Consider the following 13629-nt stretch of genomic DNA (forward strand, 5'->3'; position numbering starts at 1 on the left):
CACCCTTGACGAAACCTCCCTTACATTAAGTCAAATAGTGGAGTTTCACAAAAAAGAAAAAACCATGGCCCCCGTTTTGTTGCATCGTACTAACCATGTAAACCTCTGGTATCTACAGTACATTACCGTTGTGTAATAAGCGATGAACTGCACTTTTTTATTGAGACGCTCGAGTAACTCCGCGAATGTGTACAGGGGAAAACTGAGCTGATATAATGTCACTTTGCGGAAAAGGAAGCCACAAAGGCCATGACCACAACACAGCGGTAAGACCTCTGTGCAGCCAGAGGCTATGCCAAGGCCCCAATACCTCTGTCTGACCTAATCTGCCGCTGTATTCGCCCTTTCACCCGCCGCGTTAGTGCCGTATTGCGGGCTCGTGCAGGTGGTCTTGTGGCCGGCGGCCCCAGCTGAGTCCATAGCTGGGTTTAGATGACGTCAGCAGTGGCTGGTGGGAGTCGCAAATGTCCTCTGGTCGCGTGAGCATGGATCAGGCCTCGTCGGGGGTGCGCAGCCGACCTCCTGACCTTTTCGAGGTCGCCGTTCTATTTACTATGTCGTTGATCTTTCACTGATCTTAGACATGTTTGCTTGATGCGGGCAAGAGCGAGAACTCCGGCGGGTCAATGTTTCCAAGCGCGCAAGAACCCTCTCATATTCTCGATGCGGCATCCTCAGGTCCTTTGTTATCACTAATTCTCCAATGTCTGCGTACTTGTCGACTGCTGCTGTGAGTCCGCTATGAATTTCCGGTTAATAAATTAGATGTGCTGTAGAAATGAGGTATTCGAATGAGAACGATGTTGTCTGTCGCCAACCAGTTGCGAACAGCCTTTCAAAAATCTTTTGAACGAAATAAAATTTTCGAGGTGATGAACATCGTCATGCACCATGCCTGTGTTTATCGTTTGTAAATTACTATGATGCATATTGTTCACATGAATGATTGTGATGCCCATTGTTAACCTAAAGCGTTATCATGGATATAGTTTATATAAATTTGTAACCAACCAGCTATCAGCCCCTCACCATGAATGATCTTAAGTCAAAGCAGACCATACAGAATAAAGAAGGCAAGATGCTCTTATTGGACAGCACTTCCAAATAGAAATTCTATGTAACTTACAATGTCATATTTATACCCTAAAGTATGACATGATCTATTTTTGGTGTTCCCCGCGCTACTTGTGAAATTTAAAAGCCTGGGAACATTACAAAACGACCAAATCGAGCAATGATAGTCAGTGTATATGATTCAGCCTAAGTTAAGACGTTTTACTTCGGTCTTGTTTTATGACGACACGTTTCAAACACCTATCAATTGTCACAATCCATGACAGCGATTACACACGGTAAGTGCGTCCCTGCATCCTCACCAATAATCACGGCCTCTCACGATAAATGTCAACTTACATCATAGCCATAATCAACTGACTCGCCCCATTCCCAATCTCGTAAAGCCACAACGTCACCCCAATCAATGGCGCTATCCTTGAGTGCCACCCCGCAACAAACACTGTTCAGCCGCTGCTGGGTGGACTCCATGGAGGTCTAGGGCGAGGCACGCAAGACGATGGGACCAACCGACACCCCTCCGATCTGTGCCGTTGACATCCTTTACTAGTGCGGATGGTACGCGTCGTTGATTGACCCTGTGCCAGTGCAGTCAGAGAGCAGTAGCTGCCTGGCATTAGCTGGGACCACGTTCAACCGACTTTCATACTATTTTATGGACGCTTAACGTTTGTCATGTGTTACCTTTTACGCTTGTTTTCCAGTGCTTAGCAGGGAATGCTGGAATCCGCTCGTATAGAATTGCTGGTGTTAACGTGAGGTTCTGGTGTAAAGGAAGGGTTCCGTTGTTAATGCAGGGTTCTGGAGTTAACGAAGGGTTCTTTGTGTTAACGTAGGGCTCTTTGTGTCGCTGGGGTCAGGGAGGAGGGGACACACTTGGTTACCCGTAAACAGGGTTTGAAAAAAATGTGTCTTGAATTGGGAACTGGGGCTAATAATGGGATTTGGAAATAGTAATTGGGTTACGAATGGTCATCTCAAGTCAACTCTCCCCGTGCCTTACCGTGCATTCATGTTGAGCTTTAACGAATGCATCCTCCTCCCTGTCCCACCCTTCTGAGTAGAAACGGGCAGCCCATGTGTTATTTTCCAACAGACGACTGCTTCTAGCCAATGAACCCTTTCAATATGTTGGCACTTTTATCAGACGCGAGTGGCTATAACTGGATAAAAGAAAACAAGCAAGCAACGTTTAGAAGCCTTGCGCAGAAATGCTTGAAAAAGGAGAAAGCCATCAAGGCGATTTGCAAAAAGCGGTCAAAAGTGACCTGGGAAGAGCCCACCACTTCTACCGCGCTCCTGGGACACCTTGGGGCTTGGTACAACCATCCGGTGCCCTCTTGACCAGTTAAGCACGCTCGTAGACCACCCACATCACTGACCAAACAAAGCACGCTGTGATGATAACGCGCCGCAAGTCCGGCCGCACCCTCATGAAGCCCGGCTGACTCACGCAGCTAGATAAGGCTTCGCTTCACCGAGTACATGCCAACTCACCAATCACCAAGCGGCTGGTGCATGTCATCTCATCAGTCACCAATCGGCTGCTGCAGGCTGCATGAAAGCCGAAGCGACCCGAGAACGTTACGGGAGGCGGTGCGAAAGTTTCTGCACAAGACGTGCGGGGCTCTCAAATCGGGGACACGCGTATATTGTGCGGCATGATGTAGGTGTGACTGTCAATATTTGAGAACCCCGTGCGGCGTTGGCCCAGCTACAACGTTTGCTTTTAGCGCTAGCCGTGTCGATCTGGAAGGATCCAGAATGATGACAGGACCTTGGATCCAGGATCGTGGGCGCCGTGGGTCATGGGTGCCGCGGGTCATGGGCGTCGTGGGTCATAGGCGCCGTGGGTCGTGGGAGTAGTGGGTCGTGAGCGCCGTAGGTTGTGGGCGCCCTCTGCACTCAGTGTTCCACTGTGGATCACCCGGCATTGCTGCCAGATATGAATTAGGGATATGCTACCAAGTGCTAGCAGATCAACATAGGCCATTCAGGCATGATATTTTGGCTTGTAATTACCGGGCGCTTGTTCGATCATGAACAATGGCTGATGATGTCATATTTCAGTGCCGGGGCAGTAGACTCACAGATCTTGTCTTGGCACCACTCATGTCAAGACAGAAATACGCACGTAATGAGGGTTGGAGATTTAGAGTCCTCTGACATTTCACCAGGGTATAAGGATGCGCCGCAACACGCAGAATACCATGAGACCCGTGTTACGCGGTCATACGATCCCTGAATTGCTGCTGACCGTTGCCTGGCAACACGTGATGTGAACTCAGAGAGACGTTTGTCGCGCGTGCTCGTCGACGTAACACAGTCGCCCAGTAGACGACCAGCGTGGGGACAGGACTGCCGCAGTTACTCAGCCGAAGTCGTCACCAGGTCAACACAATGCCCTCGTCAACGCACCGCAGTTCCAATAACGGTCCCGTCGTCAACTCACCGTCGTTGCAAAGAGCAGGAAGCAAAACGGTTTCATTCTGGGGACCGGTTGGCCGGGCAGGAGAGACAGTCTTCTGCTCCCTCGCGCAGAAATCACAAATCGGCGCAAGTCCTCGCGTCTCTCCTCATAGCGCCGCGTCACCACAGCGCGGCCGTTCTGCGCAACGGAGGAGCCCTGTCACAAGCGCCACGCGCCTCGCTCGCCGAGGCACTGCCAGTTGTGAGGAAAGTGGAACTCGCCGTAGATGTGGGTCACGGTGGTGGTAGGGTCGCCCGTGCCCGGCGGCACAGCATGGCATGGAGCGGCCGCCCGCCGCCGCCCGACGACCAGCGCCGGCTGGTGAAAGTGAACCCCGGACACAGAGGCCCCTGCACAGCTGCTCAGGTGTTCCGGCGAATAGTCCCAACAAGCTGCTGTGTGTGAGGGGGGGGGGAGAGGGGCAGGGCCAGAGGGTCCCGCGGGTGAGTGTCGAGGCGCGCGGTTTAGCCGTGCCCGGCGGGTTCTGCTGGATTTTCGTGTGAGACTCAAGCTAACGTTGGATTGCGCGGTCCGCAATCGTCCTAACAAATGTCAGGTAGTTGTTTAGCAGTTATCTGAATTATGGGAGCTCCAAATACGGCGACCATTTTGCTTCCCTGACTTAACTGGCGCCTTGTCCGCTTGGGAGCCGTCACTCGTACCTGTGGTAGGGAAATGAAAACGTTAAATCTAATCCACAGCAGAACATTTTAGAGAGATTGGAACTATAAAGAAAGCTGGGTCCATTCATGTCTACATGATAAGTTGTGTTTCCAAAAGATTTCTAGACCGTAACAAGCTACAAACATGGGCAATTTCTGTGTCTCGTTTTCCGCCGTAAGGCTGTCTAAATTAAAAGACCAACAGGTATTACTGTCCCCACACCCACGGAGTCCGTGTTGACGCCAAAGCCTTGGAGAATTATCGAGGTGTATAAATAAAATTCTGAAAACCGGGATGCCAAATGAAATAGGCGTGTGCGATCCACTTGCTGCAGTTCGTACTTCTCTGTAGGCGCCAATCATTTGAAATAAGATCGAATCCAGTCAACTCAAGTTTGTTCAACGAAGCACTGTGCAGGTTTGCATTGCCGCAACCGCAACGTTACACAATGCATTGTGACACCAATTCTGCTCCTCGTATGGTACACAGGACGTACGTCATTGCCCAGTGCTATCGGTAGGGTGCAGCCAGGGGGTGGGAGATGACCCCTCCTGAAGTTAAAACTCGGCGTCATCGACCATCGGCTGTTGCCTCGCCCCAAGCTATGGCAACAGCTTCGAGCTTCGGACGAGGTGGCTTAGGCCACGGCTTCCACAGGGCCACTGGCACGTGCTTGCATCACCTCATCACCGGGGAGGGGGGAAGGGGGGGGGGGCTTCAGTGGGTCATTTGGCCAACCTGGCAAACAATGACGCAATTTCAGGAAGTCTGCTCCACAGATGACGACGCCAAAACGAAACGCAGGGCCGCTTTGTGAACGGCTGAACGGTGCGGCTACGAATGCCCATAGTGGCCCCTGGGTTCGCGTGCACCCATTTAATCCTATCAAATTGGTTATATATATATATATATATATATATATGTATGTATGTGTGTGTGTGTGTGTGTGTGAATCTCTGCACAAACAATTGTCAACACTAAAGGTGGAGGATCGGCACTTTCAAAGAACTGGATTGGGGACGCGCAATGTTGTTCCACGCGATACAACTAACCGCCCACACCAGCCACGTTTGATTGGGGTTTCAGATGAAAAAGAGTCATGTCCGCCCCCCCCCCCCCCAAATAAAATATTGCATGAGCCCCTGGGACGGTATAAATGGAGGAAAATATTGCTTTGGAAGGATCGTGTCTATCCAAAAATGAAATCTGTAAGCATGCAAAACTTTATATGACTGACCGGCACAGGTGTATGACTTCATTTGTACCGTCGTTTTTAATAATATTTGGACAAAAGGCTGGATGGAGCAGTCTCAGACATTTTGAAAATCTGATGTTTACATAATTATCCCCTTCCCCGCCACGCCATCCGGCCTGAGAGTGGCGAGGTATTGCCCGAATGTTTGACGTTTATTTTCCATGACGTTGTGCTAAATTGCAATAGTAACACATGGATCCGTAGCCACACTGAAAAACTTATTTACGTGTGGTTGTAAACGATATGTTTCAACCAGACATTGATATCCGGATTCCTTATAACTTTTCTTCACCCTCTTCTTCGACTGCCACTTCTGCGCCAGCAAAGGTTGGAACTCGGCAGTCCAGTGCTAACAGGTTTTTTTGCAGCAAGGTCGCCGGGCACACAGCAATCGTCATCATGCACGCGCTGCTTAGCAATGAGATCATGATCGGAGTTGCTGAGAGCGGAAATGGCGTACTAGTCGCGAGAGCAGAACATTTCCAAAGCGGAAGAAGCGTACTGATCGCGATAGTCGAACAGTTCAAGAGCGGAAGGGGTGTACTGATTGTAAAAGCAGAACATTTCCAGAGCGGAAGGAGTGTACTGATCGCGATCGTCGAACATTTCCAGAGCGGAGGGAGTGTACTGATCGCAAAAGCAGAACATTTCAAGCGCGGAAGGAGTGTACTGGTCGCGATCGTCGACACCAAGAACGGAAGGAGTGTACTGATTGCGATCGTCGAACCCTTCAAGAGCGGAAGGAGAGTACTGATCGCAAAAGCAGAACACCTCAAGAGCGGACAGACCCGCCGCGGCGTCGACGGGAGTTAAGCCACGACGTGGCGACGGCAAGACCTGACGTAGAGACGGGAGGTCCCCCGTCGGAGTTTATTCACTTCAGCTTACCACACAACTCGCCTCCAGCATGTTGGGCAGAGGGGTTTTTGTCGGTGTTTAAGTGCGGCCAGACTCCATCACAACGCGCGCCCTCTGCAGGGTCAGCGCTGCCACGGATAATGAATCACAGCCTCGTAACCGACCACCAGATGGCAGCATGGTGTCCGTGAAGAGACGGGCTGGCGTTGGTAGAACGCGCGCCTGTTCGCAGACCGTCCCCATGAAGAGGCTGCCACTCCTCCTGCCATCTATCAACGTGTTTTTGAATCACACCACGTGATCGCAGTGTTAAACAGAACTTTGACCGCATGCCCACCATCTCCAAGGCGATCATCATTACCAGTGGTTTTGTATGGCTAGGGATAGCCTGAAGGAAATCAGGGTTGATAAGACGGTCGGACCTGACCAGATGTATGGTAGAGTGCTGAATGAGTGCGGTAGTGCTTAAGCTTGTTCTCTTTTGTTAATACTGAACAAGTCCCTGAGTTTCTCAGAAATACCCGAGCAGTGGCGCAATGCCAATGCGATCCCAATATTTAAGAAGTGAGCAAAAAGTGTCAGCAAATACAGTTCTATTAGTCTTTACTCACTCGCATGCATGATCTTAGAGAAATTAATTACGGCTAGCTGTCAGTCACACTTAGATACGGATCACTTGCTGAATAGTAGTTAGCACGGGTAGGGCTTTGCGCATTTCATTCGGTTGGCCGAAGCCATGAGCCTTGTCCATTCTTGGGACACATACTTTGACAAATTTTGTTTACTTTACTTTGCGATCATAATTTCGACTTGATATAAGATAAAAGCTCCTTTCACTACCGGTATTTCGGTATCATGAACTCAAAGTTCTTGCGTTGGGTTAACGACCTGCGACATAGCAGGGGGCACTGATTAAACGAAGCTGAAGTGATTAGCAATGAGCGCATTAGGAGCACTCAACATTTCGAGCTGTCCTTATCATGAAGAGCCCATCTCTTGAGAATGGGCACAGAACAGCAGATGGACGTTTGTATTTACTAGTAATGTTTTTTCCCAGTACATCGATTTTGCATCCTGTTTTGGTTCAAAAACGGATCATTTCCTGGAGAAGAACCGGTCACTATCTGGCCACAGCACCTGTCTGCTAAAGTGAACACTGCACGTGCGCACAAATGGTGCCGCTTCGAGGCCCCTTCAGGAGGCTGCGGGAAGGCGCCATTTCAAGAGGCTGTTCGCACTTTTTGCTGACGATATTACATTGGCAGGGCTGTCGACAAATCCTGATCAGGTGAACCAGATTCAGCTTGACTTAAATGAACTAGTGAACTGGAGTTTTCCGTGGCAGATGTCATTCAATTATGATAGGTGTAAGGTGATGCATCTGGAGGATGCACCCGAGGGCCTCGACCTGATGCGACGGCGAGCTCCGGAGGGGCACGGGCCCCCGGAGACAACCGAGGGCCTCGACAGGATGCGACGGCGAGCTCCGGAGGGGCACGGGCCCCCGGAGACAACCGAGGGCCTCGACAGGATGCGACGGCGAGCTCCGGAGGGGCACGGGCCCCCGGAGACAACCGATGGAGATGCCGCCCGGCGCGACGTGGGCTGGGCCTTCTGACCTTCTAACCTCCGATGACCTTCTCGTCTCCAGAAAACACCCTGGCCGTGGCGGCCCCGTACTGGTGGGAGGGATGAAGGGAGGGGAAGGGGTACGAACCCATCTGATCAGTGTCGCGTAGTGAGAAGCAGACCCCGCCGGCTCCCCGCCCTCTCCCACCGCCCACTGAGCTCTGGTAAGAGGGCCGAGACCATGCGATGAGGGCAATGCGTCTGGAGACTCCCCGATCACGAGCGCACACTCGACATCGGCGCCCCGATCCGGACGGCCTGTCGTCGGCTGTGCGGCGTCACGGGGAATCCCAGGGAACCCCCGGTGCTGCTGACTATGGCCTCCATCGACAACCGAGACCACCGCCTGCGCACCGGTGCTTCTGGCACAGAGCCAACGACGCATGCTCGCGGCACTACGGTGACTGTCCGCCATGAACATTCTCGTTCAGAACGGGGACGTCCAGTGACAGGGACAGCGTTCGGGGACGTGATTTAGCTTCATACAGCGGAGTTATGGATGTGCATTTGTTCAAATTGTGTCTTGTAAGCATTCCAGCCGGCAAAATCCGCCTTTGCCTGGCCTCTCCATTATCAAACCATTGATACACGGGATGCGTTGGTCAGACTATGCTAATTTTGGTCTACGAGCCTATACGACGCAAGTCAAAGCGCGTAGATTGTACTTCTGTCAATGCTCCTGCCGCTAATCTGGCCGGGTGCTCCTGGTCGCACAGGGGTATTAATTCATGGTCTTGGGTAATTCCCCTTTGCTCAGAGGGCCCTGTACCCTGGCCTGGGCTCCATATGTCAGCCTGCCGAGGAACCACCGGTCGTTTAGGGGCGCACCACTTTGGTTCTGGGCTCCTTTCGCTTGCTCTGAGGACCGTATGCTTGTTAACAAGAGCCTATTTGTTCGCCGCAAATCAAACGATCTACGATCAAATCTCGATCAAATATCGATCTATAATCGAACGATCCACGTACGATCTAGGCAAATCTGAAGTGCGTAGATCGTACGTTTGTTTCCGAGAACAAGACTGGTCTTGGATCGGAAGATCGACATTAGTGTGTAACGTTTGCCTCCCTTCGTACCCCTGTGGTCCCCGCTGTGACCCACTCAAGAGAGCGCGTGACACCAGAGGCCTATCCTCCGCCCTGGTGACCCTCGGCGGCACAGTGGTGAACCTTTCCAACGTGGCGGTGACCCACGTGACCTAGAGGTCACCGTTGAGGTTACATGGGTCTTGGCAGCGTTTGTGCATCATAAGTTGGGGCGCCTGGCTCAACGGATGCTCCCCACAACAACGTATGATTCTGCTTCAGCTGCTCATGCGCGAAAAAGTCGCATATCATATCTGGATTTATTATACGCGAAATAAAAATTGGAATGTAATACGTATCTGAGATCAAACGAACGACAGCGTATCGATCACTATAAAATGAAGTTGCCCTAAACACCTTGTCTTGTTGGTCTGACGAACTCTTACAGAAATGCTACCGTTCGTGGCAAAAAGGCGGTGAAACCTGCGGGGAAACGGACCGCTGGAGACTCTATCGCTTGCACTAACGCGGCGCGGTGCATGGCTGACTCTGTCGGCGTGGTGTGTCGCCCACCTGATAGGCAGATAGCTGCGAGTCTGGACCAATGACAGGGCCAGGTCTGTGATGCGCTCTGCTCCTGCAAACCGACCTTTCTTCTCGGAGGCATAAACATCAGGGTAGCGAACATCCCAGGGGTCCAGGACTACCTCAACTTGGCCAGCAACCTGAACGTGACGACATTGGTGAATCATTCCACTCACCCTCCAACAACGTCCACGGCACTTGAATATATGATCACTTATCAACCCGACCCACCACCAACTGTCGCTGTCCTGCCTGATGCCATCAATAACCATCGGGCCATCACCATCACTGCGGGATGGGATGAGCCCATCACTGGGCAGGATGAGACAGCCAGTCCAGAAACGCACTGCTCGGCTCTGGCACCGGGCTGACTGGCACGCCACCTGCCTGGACTTGCTCGCCGCTGACTGGGCAGATCTCCATGACACCAGTGATGTGGGCATGATGGTGAAATCATTTAATAAACTGTACAATGACGTCATGGGTCGTCGCCGCCCGGCCAAACTGCCCGTGTGAAGCGCCTCAGGTGCCCCTGGCTGTGTGATGACCCGCAGTCTCGGGCTGTGATGACCAAGCGGGACACAGCAAGGGGCACCTGGCCGGCCCCGCGCACCCCAGGGGCTCACACGGACTTCACACGGCGGAAAAACAGCGTTAAATGTGCCATCATAGCTGCTAGACGTGATGGCCTCTGCGGCGTGACGACGTGTGGTGGCCGTCACAGTTTTTGGCCTACTTTCAAACGATTCGCCATGATGTCATCACCAAACCGAGAAGATCCGTTAAAAGGCAACCCTGACCTGGCTGACGAATTCAATCGTCATTTCGCGACGGTTGGGTCACGGATTGCCGCCAGACTTAGAGGGAACACCGGACAGCCTCCGAGACCGCCAATAGTCTTCACGACCTCCTCCACTTTTGAGCCGCCTACGCTCCCTGAATCACCTTAGCTGATCCGGTGGAAGAGCAGCTCAGGAGCGGTGGATGTGGACGGCGCACCGATAAAAGCGGTGCGCAGATGCTTCCCTGTGATTGGTCCGCACCTTCTGCGGATCGTCAACTTCTCCCCCACAGCTCGGCCATTCCCCGGCGAGTGGAAAACTGCGTCCGTGGCACGCATCCTGAAGTCAGGTGACCCAAGTGTACCAGCTTATAAAAGGTCATATCTCTCTTAAGTGTGCTGTCCAAAATTCTTGAAAAAGTCATTTCCAGCCAGCTGAGCACGTATCCCCAAAGTATTGGTATTCCAAGCCCTGTTCAATATGCCTACCAGCAAAGTCATTGCACTGAAGGCGCTCTGCTTGACACTGTCGGAGAGGTGATGAGGAACGTCGACAGCGGAGAGATGTCTTCGCCAACTGCTGTCAACCTACCCAAGGCTTTCGACAGCGTTGGTTATGGTTTGCTGGTAACAAACTGCAGTGTGCAGTGGTACGGCGTGGACCCTGATCGGTTCAAAAGTTATTTGAGTGGTCGAAGACAGGTAGTAGGTGTAGGATTGACTAGTCTACCGCTAACCCGTGGGGTGCCCCAGGGACCGACAGTCGGTCCGCTATTATTCACCCTATCCATGGACGACTTACCCGGTCACATTGACGAATTGATCACATTGTCACATTGGCGCCTCATCTTATACGCAGATGACCTTCAACATCTGGGTCACGCAGCCCCCATCAAGCAGTCTCCATGCACTAAAACATCGTGTGGAAATATCAATTTGCGCACTTTGGGCTTGTTTCAGCGCGCTAGCTCATTGAAAATGAACAGAGGCAAAACCAACTTTGCTCTCAGGGACTCAAAACATAATGTAAAGAAAAGCTGTGCTTTTCGCTTTACGATAGATGGAGAGAATATCTCACCTTCACGGCACATCAGATTGATCGGTGTAATAGTACACCCGACGCTTTCGTGGGGTCGCCAAGTCGCCAAAGTCGTGCAAAAATGCAATGCAGCTCTTATCTCGCTGTACCGCCTCAGGCATTACTTTACACCTTATGTTCTCAAAATTTTATTTCAAGCCTACGTATTTCTATACATAACTTACCGTATTTTCGTAAGGGGTGGTGCGATCAAGTGTCAAGCACCGAGGAGTCAAAAATCATAAATCAAAAGTTGTTATTGTTATATATATCTATATATATTTCTGTAATTCACCCCCGCCCACACACACACACACACACATATATATATATATATATATATATATATATATATATATATATATATATACATATATATATATATATATATATGTATAAATGGATATAGATATAGGTATAATAAAATTAAGCAACGAATTCTCTGGTATAAGACGCAGCCAGCGTATAACACCGACTCTGGAATCTCTAGGCTGGCCCCGGATTGATGACATGGTAAAATAGAGGGGCGTGCTAAAAGAATTCAAATCACGAAGATACAAAGAATCACCCCCGGCTCTCCAATCTCTTTTTATTATTATAGGAAACTTTGCTCGTAGATAAGCCCGCGAACGAGCCGTCGACAACCCGACCCGGCCATGTGGTCCGTGCCGCTGTGGATGTGCTGGCAGTTCTTGAGACCCTGACGGTATCTCGAGCAAACGGCACACGTCAATTTCCAGCCGCTGTTTGGCGGGAACGCAATGGTGCGTACGTCTCCGCTCAAAGAAGGATCTCCATAAAAAGGCCAAAAGCCAGGAACCTACAATGTGCAGGAAGTAAACACCGATACGGAAGATCGTGTAGCTACAGCGACGAGCGCACATCACGTCGAAAAACATTTGTTACGGTACTTTTTCGGCCTGTTGTCGCGCACAGTCGCTGAACGCAGATCATTTTCATTTTTAGAGGACCTGTAAGCGGCTTGTTTTAAAACTCAAAACGGCTTGGATGGCATACCTTTTATTTGTAATAGGAGCTGACGCATCACGTGTGATTTGGATGCATGCACGCCCGCGCAATGCTAAACAAATGTAGACGGCCGCCACGTCGAAGACACCGAGGTTTTAGGTGCACTATATTTGATGACCGCCCATCGCCAACACCGCGCTTCAACTCCTCGTGGACGCTGACAGGGAAACAACAAAACCTCGGAAATGGACAGACTAGACCTAGAACTAAACAGAGCCGAAACAGACAGAACAGAGACTAAAGTTAGCAATACAAAATGAATACCAAAATAGCATGGATTGACTGACGCTAAATTAGACCTCAAGATAATCGCAAGCTAAGTGACTCAACAAACGAGAAGCGAGCACTAAATCAAACTAGAAATGCAAACGGTGCACCGACTACACAAATGCCGTTACAACAGAGGCGTATACATTAATATTTCATCGCCTGATACTCTAATTGAACTGCAATTACAAATCTATTGAACTGCAAACTGAGCATCCGTACACTGCCGCAGTCCAAAGGTAAAAACCCGTTGACCGTTTTGCGTTTTTTTATGTCGCCTGATTCGGCTACTCATGCGGAATTTGGTGATCAAAGCCACTAGTTCAAATTTTTCCAAGCTTTTATCCTATTTTTCAGCTAAGATCTTGTGCAAATTTCAACTTTTGGCTTCAATATCTGAATTCGGCACTAAGAGACGAATCAATTGACATGAAAAACGTAAAACGGCCAGAAATTAGCATATGGGGTTTTACCTTTGGACGGAAGACTGGCTCCGCAGGCATTGAACGTCCTGTTGAAACAGCGGAACAGGTTGCTGAGCAACTGCTGGCGAATATTTCGGGCCTGTTCATCTGACGTCAGTTCCCCGGCGGAATTCAGGCGTCGTTTGCGGAGCCACCGGCCAACTATGCGGGATTTTTTCATCTCCTTTGTTCTCTTCGCACAGTTCTACGACGGGCTGGCGAGGGTGTGGCCGCGGTTTAGCCGCAGCTTGGGCGGACAGGATGTGATCTGGGCGAGGGGAACGATTGGGCGGAAGTGGTGTTCGTCAAGAAACCGAACCTGCCGAAAACGCATTCTAATTTCGTTTGTTCACAACGAGCGGAACAAAAACGAGCCTTGGAAATATGGCAAACCAAATTAAAGGGATATGACGGCTTTTAGACCACGCCACCTGTGACGCTTCGGACTAAAAT

This window comes from Pollicipes pollicipes, unplaced genomic scaffold (genome assembly GCF_011947565.3).
Source record: "Pollicipes pollicipes isolate AB1234 unplaced genomic scaffold, Ppol_2.1 Scaffold_6052;HRSCAF=7182_pilon_pilon_pilon, whole genome shotgun sequence".
In the NCBI taxonomy this organism is placed as follows: Eukaryota; Metazoa; Arthropoda; class Thecostraca; order Pollicipedomorpha; family Pollicipedidae; genus Pollicipes; species Pollicipes pollicipes.